We start from the raw sequence: 19,391 nt of genomic DNA, 5'->3' as shown, positions 1-19,391 counted from the left end.
ACATTACTTTTTTTATTTGTTGTGTATTGTCATAACGTATATAGAACATTGAAAGTGACATTTCCGCACTCGGATACAACTTTTCTTACCTATAACAAGTAATAATTTAAATAACAATACCATAATTTGCAAATGATGAAAAAAAAAAAACAAGCATGACCTGCCTCTAAACTAGTATAATCAGCATTCCACTAACCTCTAACCCTGACGATGTCCATTCGAAAAAGAAAAGTACTTGAGGCTAACTTATAATACATATTGCATCCTTTGTTTTTCTGTCCGAGACAATCAGAACGCATATCCTCGAGTAACTTTTGAGGCCGTTGTGCACACGAAGAAAAAATAATAATAATAAAACCACATGAAGCGACAAACTCCGCCGGAGGCCTGATTTGTGCCTGAATGGAGGGTTTTCATTTACTTTTATCCCTTTCTCTTCTGTCCCTTCTTTCGTACGAGCGCTCACCCTTGAAGCAAGCGCCCATCTGCTGTTCTGCGTGACGCGCTGGAGCGTCTCGCCGCCGCAGGGCCCGGAGACTTGAGCGTAAATCGACCGATTAGAGGCCGAGTACGCGACCTGCTCTAGACCCCTCGTCCCCCTGCATCGCTCTCCTCAACCCCCGCACTCGCACCTCTCATCTCGCCAGTAAGTGGCCTCGTCCTTCTCGGGACAGCGTGCGGTCGCGGCACGTTCGCGCCATCAATTTCGTCTTTAGCACCTCACCTCCCGGCGCCTCTCTTTCGGCCGCGGCCTGTGCAAGACGCGAGCATCGCTTCGGGTTTCGACGCCTCTTGCTGGTCATCACAGCCATCATCATCACCGTCATTCCATTGTTTTGTTCCTTTCTTGTTTTAGAGTATAGCGCTTTTTTTTTTTTAGCTTCTTTTCCCGCTTAGTCTGTCGCCGCAAGCTCGAATTGGCCGCCGAGTCGCCGCCTTCTCCCTATAGCCCCTTCCCTTCTACCTTTGTTCGGTGGAAGTCCGCAGAGTAATCTTCCTGCACTTCGGTGGAAGAACGCTCCGGAAGTGCTTGCGGAGACCACCGCGAACTGCGCACAAGTGGAACTCTCGCCTCGGGCAGGTATCTCGAATTCGCCCGTGTTTTATTTTTTTTTTCTTCGACGTGCCTTCGTTTTTCCTTTGACTTGTATCTCGATGCCATTAATTTAGCTACTTCCTTTGTTCCCTCCGTCGCTCATGAAAGTTGCAACAGGACATCTGGGAAGTAAAGTGCAGCAATTCCTTCAATTGAAAAACGTTCGCGCTGTATAGTCTTCCTTTGGCTGTCTTGCTTCTTTATTTAACGCCTGCTGAACTGACATTAACGAGGAAAAATGACCAGGCTGCATACATTTAAGAGCTTAGGCTTTGAAGCAGTATTTCTGTTACTGCGCTACCAGCCGTCTTTCGTATATGCTGCGTTAATTAGAACCTCTTATACACGTACCTGGCCTACAGGGAAGCCTAAGGTTCTTCAACCGTTCTTAATAGTCGTATCGACTGTTTCTAAGCGCGGCCTAGTGGTTTGGAAGTGTAGTTATGACGAAAACTTCGCACTTCTAAGATAACGCGTTTATTAATAGCAGCGTTCTCATGAATATTATATATGTGTTGGGAGAGCGTTCATTTTTGTTTAGAGAATAAATGAAACATGGCTGCACTAAGTTTCAGTTTTATGTATCTGTGTATACGCACTGCGCGCGCGCGCGTGTGTGCGCGTGCGTGCGCGTGCGTGTGTGTGTGTGTGCGTGTGTGTGTGTGTGTGTGTGTGTGTGTGTGTGTGTGTGTGTGTGTGTGTGTGTGTGTGTGTGTGTGTGTGTGTGTGTGTGTGTGTGTGTGTGTGTGTGTGTGTGTGTGTGTGTGTGTGTGTTGAGGCAGAGGCTAGTTTGATGTTGCCTGCAATGAAGTTAGTAAAATCTGCGGCAAACAAGCCATTGAGTTCTTTCTGTTCTTTCTTGATTATTATCCGCACGAGATTAGTCACAACGTGCAAGAAATGTATACTAAGTCCGAAAGTTTAGCAAATTCAGTCAGCGTTTTTCTTTCTTTTTTTTTTGTCAGTCCACATAACTTTATTCAGCTGTCCCACGCTTATAGGGAGAAAAAGGGAAACATATCACTCGTGAAATTTCTGGGTCTTTTCACATATTTAAGCACCTGGACTTCCGGACCAGTCGCGCTTTCACCACACTTATAGAGAAAAAAAGGGTGCTGTGAAAACTGTTTTGTTTGCGCTAGTGGTGCGCCATATGTCGTTATGTCTCCATCGCGTCGCGGTAGTTTATCACGTTACGCCCAATGTAAAAGTGTTTTGAATGTTTCTCGTCCTTGTTCTTATGAAATTTGGGTACAGGTTTAAAGCGACACTAAAGCAAAACATTGAATCTGTTCACACGGTTAAAGCGTTCACTGAAAACTCTGTTATCGTTAATCTTGAAATAATAGGTTGATCATTAGAAGATAAAATGGAGGCCGAAGTTTCAATTCTTGAATTTCGCGCCGAATTCCCAACGCCGGCACGCCACTGTGACGTCACGGATTTCGAAGTAGTTCTTTTTCGTTTAGTCCGCGTTGGCTCAGCAAAAGTTCCCGAAACTCGTCATGTTCAATCTTTGGCTTCTTTAGAACGCAGTGTAGTCCAGATTTACAGATAAAGGATTACCTAGGCCCTAGAAATCCAGGAAAGACACGGGGAAGGCGGGAGATGGAAATCCAAGACGATCAGCAAAAGGAGAACAAGGCAAAAACGGAAGCCAACGTTTCGACAAGTGGACTCGTCTTTTAACGTTGGCTTCAGCTTTTACCTTTTTCTCATTTTGCTCATCGTCTAGGCCCTAGAAGACGCTTTCAAAATCCCTGACGTCACAGCTAGCTGGTGCGGGAACTTCAAGGGGGTGTCGCCACCTGTCTCTTCATGGTGAGCATCTTACCGTGGTAAGAGTGCTGTTTCTGATATTGTAGAAGAGTAGTTTACTGTTGCAGACGAAATCATTTTTTCTGTTTTGTGTCCCTTTAAGCTTTGTGCACAAGTACATGGGTTCTTTATAAATCGTCAGACCTCGACGTGCTCACGCTTCTTTCTTTCCGTCTCTGTGTCATTTGTATTGCTGGTTTAACATTTGATTTTAACCCCTAAACGCGCTCCCCCCCCCCCGCCATCCCCCACCTTTAATGACTTCGTACTCTTAAGGTGAAATAAATGAAATGGAATGAAAGCGACGCTAACTTTAACTAATGCGTCTTATTTTTCATGCCCTAGTGAAAGCGATGCTGAGCAAACGCATGCTCTGTTTAATCTGTGCTTCTTTCGTGCTTCATGCAGATCCTGTCGTGAAAAAGAAAAGTAAAGAAGTGGCACGGCCTTCGGAACACTAACGTGAGTGTCTTCCTTGCTTCAAGGTCACCTCGTGGCTGGCCGGCCTGTACGCACCATCAATTGGCCTTGCTTTCTTTGTCTCGAGTTGACACTTCTTACCGTGTCACAGTAACGGAGCAGAGCCGGAAAAATAAGTAGTGCCCCTTGAGGTAGGAGAATGGCGCAGCTCATAATAACCCCTTCAGTTACGAATTACGATAGACTGTCGATAAATATATGAAATTTGCATAATTTTGTACCAAGACGCTGCAGACTTCATTAAGAGCAAATTCGGGTGGTATAATGACTCTTTCTGCATTTTATGATGAGTCACCTTAATTAAAGAGTGATTAAGTACCTAATCATTGTTCACTAAGTAATTATACGTTTCTTCATAAAGATGAATTGAATCACTAGCGCGAATTACTTGCACAAGTTAATTATTGATTGGAAGCATTAATAGGAAGAAAAAGCAATCTGTGGCAATTGCTACCAAAACGAATTTATATATATATATATATATATATATATATATATATATAGTCATATCATAAGAAGCCAACGAACACTGACACCAAGGACAACATAGGGGAAATTACTTGTGCTTAATAAATGAAATAAAATATGGAAATATAAATATGAAATTCAGGACCCTCGGTTAACCCCCTCTCTTCTAGTTTATATATATATATATATATATATATATATATATATATATATATATACATGTGTGTGTGTGTGTGTGTGTGTGTGTGTGTGTGTGTGTGTGTGTGTGTGTGTGTGTGTGTGTGTGTGTGTGTGTTTGTGTGTGTGTGTGTGTGTGTGTGTAAGGATGGCAGGGACGTTAACCAGTTAAGAGTCCGGGTGGCTACGCTACGCTGGGGGAAGGGAGAAGGGGAAGAGAGAGAAGGGAGAGATAGAGACGTGCACGGACAGTACTTGAGTCAAAGCCGCTCGTGCAAACCAGGCGTTCTCAGAAAGCAAAGTGAAGGTACTTGAGGTAAGCATAACGTTCAAATTATCCTAAGCTTAACTAATGTGGTCTATTCCTTGCCATAACTGCACGGAAATGGGAAAATTAAGTCGTGCCCACATATGTGTACACCGTGACTGAGGTGGTTAGTGTGGCTTTTTAGGTGCAACCTCAACTTTACCAATTTTCAGGCCCATTGCCTGAAATCGCTGTACCGGTTACCTCAAACTATGGCAGCGGCAAAAAGGGCCTCAAGTTGCAGGCTGCGTTTTCTCTTACTAAGCAGTGCCGTATTAAGGGCACCAGCCGGTCATAGAGCGAACATGTTAATAGGAACTTTAATGCGAAGCGTTGCTTTAGAATTTCAGGTGCTTTGTATCTGTCTGTCTGTCTGTCTTTCTGTCTTTCTGTGTCGGTTTTTCTACACCATGGTGTCATCGGGGTCGTTTCTTCAACTGAGATATATATATTAGACAAGACATGGGTGGAGGGGGCATGACGTGCTTGCATACATAATATGAATGACATGTCATGACATTGATGGCAGGACATATTTATCATGGCATGTATATGATGACATAAATGGCATGAATGGCATGTATGTCGTGACATAAATGGTATGAATTGCTTGATGCGGTCGTGGTCGTTCTTTTTAACTTGATATATATCTGAATATGAATGGCATGACATGCGTACATGACCAGACATGAATGGCATGATGTTAATGTCACCACATGAACGACATGCGTGTACACCATGGCATGAATTCCATGAATTGCATGTAATGTTATTTTATTCACGTAATGTATGTCCTGATGCATATAACTAGTTAGAAAATGCATCTGAGATGAAGGAGAATCATGTCATGACATGGATAACATTAGGGGCATTTCATAAACATCATTGATGAAATGACGTGACATTGATGGATGGAATGACATGACTTATAGTTATAATCTAACTGGCTGAATGATTTCTGTCATTTTGCGTGCCAAAACCACGATTTGATTATGAGGCACGCCCTTCCGCATTAATTTTGACCACTAGGATATCTTTAACCTGCCTCAGTGCACGCGACTCGGGCGTTTTTGCATTTATCGCCCATCGAAAATGCGGCCGCCGCGGCCGGGATTTGATCCCGTGACCTCCTGCTTAGCAACGCAACACCATAACTGCTAAGTCACCGGGGTGGATATTTAATTGGCTATATTCTGGATATGCGTGCAGCGACATGCATGTGTAGCAGTTATGACATGTCATGACATGCATGTTATAAAATTATCGGCATGAATACCATAAATGCATAGCATGGCCTGCTCTTTCCTGGTACACATAGTGTCCGAGTACGACAACGCAGTACCGAATTGCGCTATGGCAGTGTCATCACGGCTCTCGCACGTCCATGTCACTCGTTCACATGAGTTCGAGCGTTCGTAGAAGTCATGCAATTGTCGTTACCGTCGTCGTAGTCTAGCCGCTGTCGTCACACACACCCGCTCTCGCGTGAATTCTAGTTTGCTGTACTCGCGTCACACACACAGGGACTGGATTTGCACAAAGGCATCGGTCAACCTGGTAACTCCTTGCGAAACCCTAAACAACGCTGCATAACCAGCTGCCTCAAGATGCTTCGCATAACGTCGATTTCCAGAGTGTACGGAATCTGCACAATTTCTCTTTTCATGGCGCAGAAAATCATTTTGACTTTGTGTTATATGTAAGTGCGAGTAGGCGAAGCCCCGAAGCGCTTGGTATGTCGTAGTCAAACTTATACGATGAAGTAAGCCAGCAAAAGAAAAATTGACATTCGCTTTAGCATACGCTAAAGAGGATGAAGGCGAAAGCCTGCGCGCTCATGAGACATTCATTAAATGAGTTGCCATTCTCATACGAATGCGTTGTTACTTTCTATTACTTGTTTTCTCCCACCAAAGGTCGTCGTTCGAGTGCCTTAATTAACTCTATCTTAATTAACTATGCCTGAATTATCAGTGCCTTAATTAACGCCAAATGCCGTCGGTTCGATCATCAATGGTGGCACCATAAATGTTGGTGCCATTGAATTTTGGTCCCAACAAACGTCGGCAGTTCGCCTCCCACCAAAGGTCGTGGGTTCGAGTACCTTAATTAACTATATCTTAATTAACTGTGCCTTAATTTCGCCTTAATTAACACCAAAGGTCGTGGGTTTGACTTCCAACCAATGGTCGTAGGTTCGATCATGAATGGTGGCACCATAAATGTTGGTGCCATTGAATTTTGGTCCCAACAAACGTCGGCAGTTCGCCTCCCACCAAAGGTCGTGGGTTCGAGTACCTTAATTAACTATATCTTAATTAACTGTTCCTTAATTTCGCCTTAATTAACACCAAAGGTCGTGGGTTTGACTTCCAACCAATGGTCGTAGGTTCGATCATGAATGGTGGCACCATAAATTTTGGTGTCATTGAATTTTTGTCCCACCAAAGGTCGAGAGTTCGGCTCCCACCAAAGATCGTGGGTTCGAGTGTCTTAATTAACTATATCTTAATTAACTGTGCCTTACCTTCGTCTTAACACCAAAGGTCGTGGCTTTGACTTCCAACCAATGGTCGTGGGTTCGACCATCAATGGTGGCACGATCAATTTTGGTGCCATTGAATTTTGGTCTCACCAAAGGCTGAGGGTTGGACTGCCACCAAAGTTCGTGGATTAGAGTGCCCTAATTAACTTTGTCTTAACACCAAAGGTTGTGCGTACGATTTCCACCAATGGTCGTAGGTTCGACTCGGACCAGAGGTCGTGGCTCTGAGTCCCTCCAATGGTCGTGGGTGGCACCATCAATTTTGGTGCCATTGAGTGCCATAACGCCTGACGATCAATTTTTCGATACCGCCGGACAACTGATTTTCGACCCATGAGGCACTTAAGGCTTTCGCGTTAATAAAAATATAAACCTAAAGTGCACGTGCGAACAGAGGCTGTTCGGAAAGGCAAATGCGTGACGTTAAGAGGTATAGAAAGCTAGCAGCATGGTTTAGGAACCAGGCGGTTCTCGAGCATATTTTGTTTCGGCACATACGACTACAGTCCACATTATTAGTCATACATTATAAGTGCACAATGGGTGTTATTGTGGAAGAGGATGTGTTTAAGGGCGCTTTTCTCAGTGGCCTGAGCGACTTCAGAAAGTTTGATGTACTGTGAGGAATCGGGGTGCTGCGGAAAGATGGCGTCACTGGTGTTTCAAGGCATAGAAAATAATCAGACTGATCTATAGCGTGCGTCATGCGATTAAAAAAAAAGCATTTGCACACACTGAAAAAGAAAATCTAGTCGGCGAATCTTAGCGCACTGTGTTTTGAATGTTGAAGCAACGAATCGAAATGGAAACACTTTCGCGATGTGGCGCTGTGCTTTATGTCGCACTCGCAGCCGTCACCGCACTGCACGCATTTACTGGTGCGATAGGGCATACAGTCTCGACTAATGACGTCGGCGCGCTAGGCCTAATTAGACCTGAGGCGCCTTTCCCTGCGCCCCAGCCAGTTATTGGCCCACGTCGGTTGTTTTTCTCCTTCGAGCCGCTGTAAGGCTGTGCCAACGAGGCAGCAAGGTTGTTTGTCTTGGACGGGAGGAAGGAGGCACCGCGTGTACAACAGGGCTGTTAGGGTTAGCTTGGCGCCGTAGCCAATTCCTCTTGCGGGCTTCTACTACCTGGATTCGTTTGCCTTGCCTTCATTTCCTCGCTGAAGTTAGCTGTAAGGATGCTCCCTCGGAGACAGAAGGTGCACCCAAATAATATGAGACTCAGAAATTACGTGCATTATCAAAGTATTCAGCTAGTAGACAGTTGGTTGTGTAGATCTCTGTTTTTATTTGAGATAGAAAAAAATATACGTTCTTCATTGGGTTGAATGCATGTCGCTGCAGCGATATTATTGGAAAGCATCACATCATAGGTGCACCGTTCAGAGTGACTCACAGAAATTGAGATTCTTATTAAAACACCGTAAAGTTAGCAACAATCCACGACATGGAAACTTATCAGATTATTAACGAGAAAGTTGTGTATAGCGAGTTGGTGACGGGAAAAAATATCATTGAATATACGTGAATACGCTGTGTACAATATTATAAATAAAATCTGACTCGACATAGTGACTATCACCTCCATGTCAATGAAACAACGTACAAAAGCTCCCATCTGACAGACGACTCGGGAAGAAAGTCAGAACGGTCATATTTAACGGCTAATACTGTAGCAGTGATGCTGTAGTCGTAATACTTTGCAATAACAGGAGCAACAGCCATGTGGATATCGTTTTCACTGGCAAGAGCCTGTTTCTGCATTGTGTGGGTCTGCTATGAAAGCTGCCTGTTTGAGCAATCCGCACCTCAAAAATTTTGCTTGATAAGTCTTATAACAAACCGTAAAATCTGTTTCTGTTGCCACTCGTGATTAGAGGAAATGAACAGAAATTGGAACGAAACAAGAAATCTCAGGCAAAAAAAAAAAGAAAGAAAAAAAGGAAGAAGGAGTCCTGAATACTGAGAATGCCACACGCGGCAGTCCAGCTATATAACTACAGCGGTGGCTTCCTTTGCGTCCTTCGCCACAATACTTGGTTATGTGCGCTTTATGTGCGACGGAAGTAAAGGCAAATGCGTGACGTTAAGAGGTAGAATGCCAGCATAATGGGTTAGGAACCAGACGGTTCTCTAAGATGTTTTGTTTGTGATTATGACGAAGAAACCGAGCCTTTCAGACCACATATAAGTCTAAAAGGGTAACCGGTGGCATCACGATAAGAAAGATTTAAGAAAAATGAATACAAAGGCAGCGAGGTTAACCGGAGGCAGTTCAGGTTGATTACCCTGTACGAGGGGAAGGGCATAGAAAGAGAGAGTTGCAGAAACGAAATAAACAGCATACCCAAACCAGCACTACGCGGCGTTCTCAAAGTATATTATGTAGCTCCGTGAACCAAGGTGTATTAATTTTGAATAAATTCTGCCAAGACCACCATTTAGATGTGAGGCACGCTGTAGTAGGTGGCTCCGGATTAATTTCGACCAGCTGGGTTTCCATAACGTCCACCTAAAGCTAAGTAGACGAGCGTCCACCGTCTACCTAAGTCGATCATGGTTCCCTCAACGGGCGAGAATCGAACTCGCGACCTCGTGCTCAGCGGCATAACTCAGTAGCCACTGAATTGCCGCAGCGGGTTTTAAACCAAGGTGTAGTAGATATTGTCAATTTCGCTTTCGGCTCTCTAGTGTTTTCTATTCACCATGTCGTCTACGAACACTATACACACTGATGCATGGAGAAAGGCAAAAACAAGAAGCCCTGACGTCGTTCTTTGTGAAGCCTTCGGCACGCCAAAAGTTGCCTTTAATGCGCCATCTTGTCGGGGCAGATTCTTCTCCCTCGTTTACAATTCTCGCCTCCGGCGTGCAACCACGCCGTTCTGCGCGCACGAGCGCGCGCCTTACCGACCCGATCAAAGTAGTGTGCGCTAAGTGTCCGGTGCTTTATGGGCGAAACAGACGATATGGTTATGAGACACGCCCTACTGGGGGACTACGGATTGATTTTGACCACCTGGTGGTCTTTAACGTGCACCCAATGCACGACACACGGGTCTTTTCGCATTTCGCCCCCGACGAAATGCGGCTGCCGCGGCCGGGATTTGACCCCGCGCCTTCGGGTATAGCATCGCAACGCCAAAACCATATCGCAACCAAAGCGGGTGTATTGCTCCCTAGTGTTGAAAGAATTTTACAGCGAACTGCGGAAATTATACCATGAAGCCGGTCCCCGCTACTTTTGCCGGATTTTGTGAAAATAAACCTGCGCATTCTCGCTCTACTCCAAGAATACACAGACCATGACCGGCAGCACACTTTACGCACACCACGACCCAGCGACCCATGGCTTGCCCATCGGCGGTTTATGAGAACAAGCACGTATGCCAGTCGTGGATTGAGGCACCCTTTTGCTTTGTTGAACAAGTTTCGGGCGGCCGCGCACCGCGGCGATGCGGTGAGCCATAGCGCGTGCCGACGAGGAGGCCGGCAGAATAGAGCACGTTTAGACATACCTGATTGCGTCTTGAAGTGTATTCTTCTCTCGGTAAATGAAGCTTCACGGAAACAAAGTTCCGTGGTAGCGACCGCGCGGTGCCGAACGGTGCGCGCTTATGCGTGCGGCTAGCGCGTTGACCGCGCTTGCTACGCGCAACCATCGGTCGTTTCATGTACGCCAGGCGTACTTTGTTCGTGCACCGCATCCGCCAGCCTTCCCTTCCCTGCGCCCCTCAGGCAGACGTGCAAGATGCCTGCGGTAAGGAGCGTTTGTCCCTTAACAGCAGCCAATTCTTTCCCGTCCTTCCGCATGACGTGCCGCAAAGGCATCGTCCGCTGTCAAAAGCAGGAACACTGCACCGCCGTCACTTACCTACAAGGCGTTTATCATACATTGTTTCAGTCTGTGATGGCACGTGAGCATGAGTTCACCGAAGACGGCAACAATACTTCCAGATCATCCCCCGTCCGTGGCGCGACACGTGGTGTACAGCGTTGGACGCGTGCTCGTTTTATGCTTTTTGCTTCTTCCGGTCCCACCTGACCACAACAATAACCGAAAGAGCATGGTCTGGCTAACACGGCGGCACGAAACACGGACACTAACGTAAACCTACACATACGACGCCTTTACTACGATACGAGGTCTACGGAGCAGCACGCATATGAGCACACACCACTCTAATAAACCGCCATCGTGTGCCGACAACATGGCCGCTACAGCGAAAAATACCACGTGACTTTCTGCGCACTTTTCTGCTAGCTCGCGGACCGGGTAGGGCCGCTCCTCAGTGTGTTTCCTTCCTCCTGCTGTATATAAGCCCTCTAACTTTCGCTGCTCGTCTGAATATACTTCAGTCTCCTCGTGTTCCTTCCACGGCGCCAGCCCACGATCTCACTCAAGGTCTCCCGAGGGAAGAAAGATGCAGTGAAACGCGGCAAGCAATTACGTGGGCTGATTATTGAGAAATTTGTGGCAATGCGGTGTATGCATAAACCGCTCATGAGATTGGTAATTGGAGATGTCTCAGACAGGAGATCCCTGCGTCTTTCGCCGCAAGTCGGAATCAGGAACTCGTCAGGGATATTAATTTGGGTGACGATCGCGTTACGCACGTAGCGCACGCCGCCACGAATACGCGCCGCCGGTAGATCGATCCGGTCGGGGCTCCCACTCTAGGTGATCATTGAATACCACGTGACTTCCAGTGCGGTATGATCTCGGGTAAAACGCCGGTGTCGCCGTCCATTCATCGAGATCACCTCTATCGACGCATAATTGAAATAAAGGCAGGGTATAACGGAACTGTCAAAGAAGAAGAAGAAGAAGCAAACAGTGTTATCAGGAGGAACGAAACAAGGAGTGGCACCTTACCATCACACAGACACCGTGTCTGTGTACTCCTTTGTTATTGCGATAGCAATTATATGTACACTAAAAGCAAATTTTTGCCACCGGCGTCGGCGTCGCCGTGAGGTTCTATATATATATTTAAATGTATGTAAGCTATATGGCACGCCATGCTATATGACACGTGGTATAGTGCAGGTTATATTGCCACACCATTCCATCACTAACGTTACTCATACCAGGTCTTACATTCTTGATAAAATTATTACTCAGAATTCTGAGAATGGCAGCTGAACGCCAGAGGGGGTAGTGACCTTCTAGCCTCTCCTGCACCACAAAGCGTCCAAGCAAAGCTGCCTCTCTGCTAACAAAGCGTCCCCTCGGACACACCTGCGGCAAGAACAAGGCGAGACACGTTTGGCGGATCGAGTGTTGTTTGGTGGTTCGCTGTCGCCGTCACCGGCGATGAGAGCAAGAAACCCCTGAAAAAGAGCGGCGTTTCCTCATGGACTCCGGTAACCGCCACGGTCTTTTGGTAGATGCTCCAGCTAATTGCTGGGTCATCCCAGGAACCAAAACGCGTCAGTTTGAGTCAAGCGTGACGATCCCTCTCTACGAAGCTTCCCTCCTTTCTGAGTGTTCAGTGAACAAAGGTGCCGGAGTGATTGCGTGCACCCTCGCCCTCAAACGCGGATCCTTCGGCAACATTGGACGCTCCGATTAGAGGAAGGTGGGATGGCAGATTTCCCTGCCCTAGGAATCTAGGAAGGATAGAAGGGATTTAATCGGACTTTTTCGGCTCCTCTGTGTGCTTCGATTCAGTCATGCTAGCCTGATGAGACGTAACGTTCTCGTCTCCTCATGTAGATATTGTAAATAAACCGAGTACTCCTCGTTCTTTCTCAATGAGAACATGTTCCTCCCTTCAACAACGTCCTTAGCGTGGATGAGCCGGACGACGGCATGGGCCAGCTACCCCTTTTGACATGTCCGACACCAGCTCTTACACAGCCCACAAACAAATGTCATGAAACAAAACTCCGACAGCGCATGCCTTTTATCTTAAATCTTCTCAGACTTAAATATTAAAAGTGCGAAACAATAACAAAGCTCAAACCTCAAAATGATGTAACTTTATAGGCACGGCTGTGCACTACTTCCGGGATCGGTCCAGGAAAGAGGTTTGAAACATACCCGATACGACAAAGTTGTTGTAAAGTCACGAAGAAAGACGTTGGCTTTAATTAATAAACATATATGAAATTTTCCGATTTCAGGATTCAAACAGAGGACCCCTAGCACAACAGCTAGTTTTTACTTAGCTTACGTTTACTGCAATTGATACTGCTACCGAATCTTACACTTTGTCTATTATTCTAATACGTTGCCATCGCATTCATTGCTCCGCGCTTATGGCGAAACGGTGATATGTTCGTTCCTTCGCGTCTTGAAGCGCTGTCTCTTTCATGTTGTCGAATACGGTGCAAGAAGTTACTCCAGCAAAAGGTGTTGCCATCTTTTTTCTTAAGGTGCAGCTGCAGGCCGCCGCGCGGTGCCATGGTAGTGAGGACGGTGCAGAGAAGACACGCAGCAAGAAGAACGCGGGTCGTAATAAGTTCGGGAGCAGCGATTGGCTCACGACCCCGCGGGCGTACTATAAAGGAATCGCGCCCTGAAAATAGCGCGCGCGCGGCTCCCCGCGATTGGTCGATGAAGCGCGCTCCTGGCGGCGGTAATATCCTGGCCCGAAGCGTCGAACGCCATCGCGGTAGGAAAACAGCGACGGCCAAAGAAATACTTTCCGGCCGGTAACCCCCGCGCACACTTGCCGTTAGGCGCGCCTTCCACGTAGCCTGCTCTTGCGCTGCCGGCGAGCAAATGAATAAGCCGGGCCTCGGCTGGTGAAGACCGAGTGGAGCGGAGAACCCTTCTTTTCTTCATTGATGGCGCCTACAGCTTGGTGCGGATCGCGCCGAGCGGAAGAGCCAGAACTCTACGCAGCGGGGACCACACTGCCTGGGGCAACTGCGATCGAGGAGACCCGCGCAATGGCCTGTCTAAAGACCGAGTAATAAGGGAGGTAGAAAAGAATAATAAAGAAACGAGCGCCGCTGGCTGATGCTAACGTCTTTGTCTTCGACGTGTAGGGCGTTATACAGATTGGGATCCGGAGCTGTACTGTCCAGACGCTGCCGTTGCGATAGTGTGAGCCGCGTATATAATATATACACGTATACACACACAACGGCGGTGCCCTCGTACTCGCAGCGTTCTTCTCTCGATCGCTCCTTGGCGGGGCGTGAGACGCGAGCGCCTCGGACCTCCCGGAGCGCTATTGTTTCCGGCTCGCCGGAGAGATTGGATTACAGGCGGCTGCTGCCGCCGCCGTCGTACAGTCGCGAGAGGTCTCGCCTTTTCCTTCGCCGCTATTCGCCGCTTTCCTTTGTGTACGGCTGATGAAATAGCAATGTTCGCCGAACGTGCGTTTTGACCCCGAACCCGGCAGCGGAGAGGAACTGCGTGACGCAGGCCCCTTCCGCCATTTCGGTAACATCTGCTGTACCCTGTGCTGCTTGCCTCGCCCGTCAAGCTTCCATCCTCTTCCCCACTCGCACCCTTCTATCCAACTTCATCTAATCTTTCTTCGGCCTAAGGCGGCGTTCGTAGTTCTCCCCTGCAGGAAGGGTAAGGCGTGTCTCGTGACTGGGAGCAGCGTTTGAGTTGCGAGAGATCGTGCTGACAGCGCGTCGTTCCGTCCGCGTCGCCTCCATACACTGATGAGAGTGCTTCCCGGCAAGTCACGTCGCTTGAACCGACACCCTTCCACAACACTCTCCGCTGGCTCGCCCACTAGGCTGTGTCTTATGGCGGAGAGGAGACGGTGATGCGGGTACCGTACTGCCGCGCCCTTCTAGACAATGTGGGAGTCGCTTCCGCTTCTGTATGCTGCATGCCTGCTTCAGCTGGGATTACGGGCGAGCGACTCGTCGGGATGATGGAAGCCAGCGTCTGAAGACCGACGGGGATACCAATAGCAGAGAGAGGCGAAGAAATGGCTCAAGAACAAATACATGGGAGGGGCTTCTAATATATTGCTGGGAGCATCGCAAGGTGACGTCTAAGCCCCTCGGCTTCTCAGCACCCTGTCAAAGCACTTCCTTTTTTTCTTCTTATCTCCCTGTCTTCACAAGCTCGCAACGAACGCGTGCAACGGCACTCGAATTTTTTACTCGCAGCACCTGCTTGAAAAGAACTTTTAAAGCGGGTCACTGGGCTTGCTTATTTACTGCCATAATGCTGATTTTTAGGATGTTGTCAGAATAAGCATTATTACGGGACTAAAACGAGGGCAAGCGCCAAGGGTGACCGTTGCATCGTTCGTTCATTGGGCGCAAGGAAGCGAACGAAGGCTGAGAGTGTAACGACTACATAGGAAAATTAAAAAAGGGAAGAATAGCAGTAGTAGATATTACAAAGGGAACGAATTCAAGGAAGTACTTTATAATGCCTTTAGTGCTGCTGTTGACCTATAGGTCATCTGTTGCAACGGATAATTAGCAAAGTGTGACCTGGCCTCGTGTCGCTACAAGACGAGGGATCTAATGGCACACCGTCTGCCTCGATCGAGAAAAGCCTATCGCTGTTTTCAGAAGAGCAGTACATCACGGGCGGCGCAGCTTGACCCATTCTTCGACGCTGTCGGGTCCTCCAGCGTCTTTTGTGCTGGTTTCAAGTGCCACGACTGTTTTCTTTTTTTTTTCTTGTGCCAGAACTACGATCTGATTATGAGGCACTCCGGTATAACTTGGACCACCTGGGGTTCTTTAACGTGTGCCTAAATCTGACTACACGGGTGTTTTCGCATTTCGCCCCTTTCGAAATCCGGCCGCTGTGTCCGGTATTCGATACCGCGACGTCGTGCTTAGCAGCCCGACACTATAGCCATTATGCAACCACGGCGGATATGGCACGACACAATCGACGAGCTGGCGTTATAGAACGGAATTCGCGCAGTTATAGGGGACAAAATAAAACAGAATTTTGTAAGCGTTTGCAAATGTATGGCATCTAGCAGAATGCGAGGTGCTACGTCGTGATCCTTCGCTTCTTTAGAAGACAGAACTACTCTCATTCTTTTGACTAGTACTTTGCTGGCTTTCCTGTCTTTTCTTTAATTTTATTCCTGTCTTTTGTTTAACTTTATTTGTCTTCAAGCAGATCTTGGCGCCTGATTCCCTCAATTGGCAGTGCTGCGCCAAGTGATGCAATAATTTCAAGTAAAGAACCGAGAAAGAAAAAGAAAGTTAGGGACCCCCACCATACAGTTATAAACTTTTGTTCATTTTGTGCAAGTAGTTGATTTGCGTTTTGCGTTTTTCTGTCAGTTCAAGAAGTGTGTTTAAGCTCGTTGTCGCTCAGTCGGGCCGAGCGTATACAGAGAACCTGCTGGTATGAGACATCCCGGAAGTTTTAACACCATGGCCTGAGCCATAGTATAGCACGTGGACCGTTAGACAAGGTGGCGGAGCGTGTGTTTTCATGTGCAGGCCCGAACGATGTACATGCGCGGCGTTGTTGCAGCGGAATGAAGCAAACCTTGAGAAATGCAGAAGTACGCTATAGGGAATCCACTAGCGCGTTGTTGCATGGCGACGAAACGAAAGTAACCGGCGACGCTAAAGCTGGTGATGCAGTCAGCAGGTATTTTGTAAATATTATTGCAAATAAAAACAACCCTGTTTCAAGATACGGCAAGCGACAGCAGAATCTTATTTAAAAAAAACACACACACCATGTGACAAGATTCAGCAAATAACAGCACACTTGCTGTGACTTGCTGGTGTTTGTTGTGAAGTCCGCGCTTACTCAAAAGAAGACAAAAAGAAACCTTCTCAGAAAGGCGTTCGCGTTGGGAATGTAATACGCCGCTTTCTCCTGTTATTGGATTCCGAGACGGAGTAGACCTCGACGAGCGTGTAGCCGTCTACGCTCTGACTTGCCACGCAGACGCCGTGACACGGATAAGGTGCGGGGCCTTCGCGAATTAAATTACCCGCCATTCCCATGCGTCGCCTTATGTAAGAGTTATACAACGTGCATTTCGTGCGTCGTGTGCGGCTCGCTCCATGTCTTACCAGACCAAATTTTTTTCCATCGTCCTTTACGCAAGGCGCCGGAAATATATTTTAGAATATTTTATTCATGGCCCTTATGGTACCCCCATTTGTGAAGAAACGTATATTGGTCGGTGTATTGTTTAGAAGAAACGATCCTCGGACAGAGATCGCGACAGAGATCGCGCAGTTTTATCCGTGAGCTGGTTACACAAGCATCGAAACAAGCATTCGCTGGTGAAATACGTCTTGATAGAAAGCATTGGGATTGCGGGGCATATATCTTGTTTCAGATGTGGCATTGATGACATATAGTATAAAGCATGACTGCCGATTCCGGCGGAGATTCTGGGAGAAGGGGAGGGGAGGGGGGCGTTGTGTAACCTATTTGTCGTCGTCGTCGTCGTTGTTGTTGTTGTTGTTGTTCTTGTTCTTCTTCTTCTTCTTCTTCTTCTTCTTCTTCTTCTTCTTCTTCTTCTTCTTCTTCAACGCTATAATTAAATAATTTATTCAGCAAATCCTACTTCTCTGATGAGCAGCCTTAAGAGAATTATGTAGAAGCAAAACCACATAGCCCTTGTTTGAGTCGCAGAACAAGTGACATATGGAAGTAGGAAAATTTTCGCTGCCACCGCAAGTACGGTCGTCTATACTCGGCTATACGTCACGCGATGGCTGCATTCATCGATGCGGTGGAGCTTTGGAAAGAAAGTTGCACTCAGTACCAAGAGCGTGCGCATCGACACGTTCGTTATGCTTTACTTGTTGCTCGGAAGAACTTCCGCGCGAAATTGCGCGCCCAGGCACAGAGCGAAGGCCACTTTCCCACTGTTCCTAGCACCAAAGTTTATACAAACAAGTCCACACTAAGGAACAAAACGCGATATATTTGTTACAGGTACGACGAAGCGGACGCATTTGTACTGTTTCGCGGCGTGGCCTGGTCAGTTTGCATGCACAATGCCTCGGGCGCGCACGCAGCTAATTGCTCCGTTCATTGACGTCGCCGCGCCGCCTTTAGCCTTGGGGTTCATTAGTCACCCATTCACACGCACAAGTGCGTCGCCCGCACGTTCGCGGCATCGCGCATAGTTGTCGTTGCGCATGGCGCTGTTTGCTTATTGCAGTCCGATTGGCTCAGTCTGTGCAGCCCGTTGAAAGTGACAGTACATTGCGTGCCTCCGAAGTCGCCGCCGCCATGTTGTTCAGCAGCACAGCAGGAGGTGGTTTCATATTCCGCATAACATCTTTCAAGAAAACGCCTTAGCCGCAAACAGTTTGTTTGCGTTGCTTTGCTTCGTTTCTAATTGCAAGACTGAAACATATAGAACACCCGCGATGGAAGCAGAAGTAGTACTGCGCAAATGTTTGAACCTTCTTGGTGGATGCCCTCTATCAGTGAGCAAAGTGCTTGAACTGCGGCAGTGCCCTGATAATCAGAGGCGAACTGTCGGTGCCCTTCGCGACCTCATAGTGGACAGCAAGCAGTCTGATGGACTACCTCTGAAGGCCAGTTAGCTCCACTTGTTAGGTTTATGTGCAAGGTTTTTATGTGGTGTTCTCCTAACGTGATATAGTGACTGTGTCGAATAACTATAGGCCGCGCTTCCGCCAGTGATGCACGTGGCCAAACTGCTTGCATGCTTGCTACTTGTGTTATATATAGTGTACGCAGTGTATGCCTTATTAAAGTTGTTATTTGTTATTTTCATCTCGTCTCCCCCCACTGACTATTTTCTTTTTTTTATAAACAGTAGTCCAGATATTGGTATAGCGCTCCTTAGGAGACCTACTTTGCCAGTTTTCTCCATCTCAGTTACAAATATATTTCTCCATTCAGAATTGCATATGTAAATACCGCTAGTGCAATCAATACGGATTCTAAACGACCGTTATAAAGAAGTTCTTAACGAAATTAGCTGCTTTAAATTGCCTCCTTGTATGACTATAACACCCGGAACAAATTCACAAAGCTCTCCGTCCTTTAAGCGCCGTTTTCCATTCGCCGACTGTATTCGCCAGTACCACAAGATCTTCAAAGTTAAAGTGCCAGTAATTTTAATGGGACCGCTATGTTATATCTAGGCAAATGTTGCTTCCACAGATGCTTTACGCACTTTGGCAGATACAAATTTTGCGAACGAGCAGAGTCAGCAGGTGCATAATAAATAAATTTTTAATAACATTTTAAATTTCACGATCGTGGTATATGATATGCTGAGATGTTACATTTGAAGGCAACTTAATTTGTTTGATTCTTCTGGAGCGGTTCTGCTCCGAGATATTCGTAATCAAATTTGATGCTCAGTACGCCGTTCGAATTTCGCATTCAGAGGCGGAAGTCTCTACACAATGACAACAAATTTTTTTAAAAAGGATCTCATTGTACAGGTACACGCGAGTGAACCATGTCTGCATGTGCACTTGTATACAAGCTGCTTCCTTTCGTTCCCGCCTTTCTTTTTTTTTTGTTCGTATCGTAAGTGCTGTCTGAGTTTTTCTAGTCTTTTTCACCTCCTATACCAAGCC

General features: G+C 46.9%; 1 protein-coding gene across 5 annotated transcripts in view; it reads left to right on the top strand.

The window, feature by feature from the left end:
• The window catches only part of LOC142578823 (uncharacterized), a 524,047-nt gene that overhangs the window by 424,220 nt on the left and 80,436 nt on the right, over nucleotides 1-19,391 (top strand). For 4 of the 5 annotated variants that reach the window (XM_075688436.1, XM_075688434.1, XM_075688437.1 and 1 more), the window contains exon 2: nucleotides 3,323-3,376. The exons of the other annotated variant lie outside the window; for it this stretch is intronic. The gene's annotated coding sequence lies outside the window, so the exon portion shown is untranslated. The remainder of the gene's footprint in view (nucleotides 1-3,322; nucleotides 3,377-19,391) is intronic. 5 annotated transcript variants of the gene reach the window in all.

Source organism: Dermacentor variabilis, chromosome 4 (genome assembly GCF_050947875.1).
Source record: "Dermacentor variabilis isolate Ectoservices chromosome 4, ASM5094787v1, whole genome shotgun sequence".
Taxonomy (NCBI): Eukaryota; Metazoa; Arthropoda; class Arachnida; order Ixodida; family Ixodidae; genus Dermacentor; species Dermacentor variabilis.
This window is presented reverse-complemented; position numbering and strand designations above follow the sequence as displayed.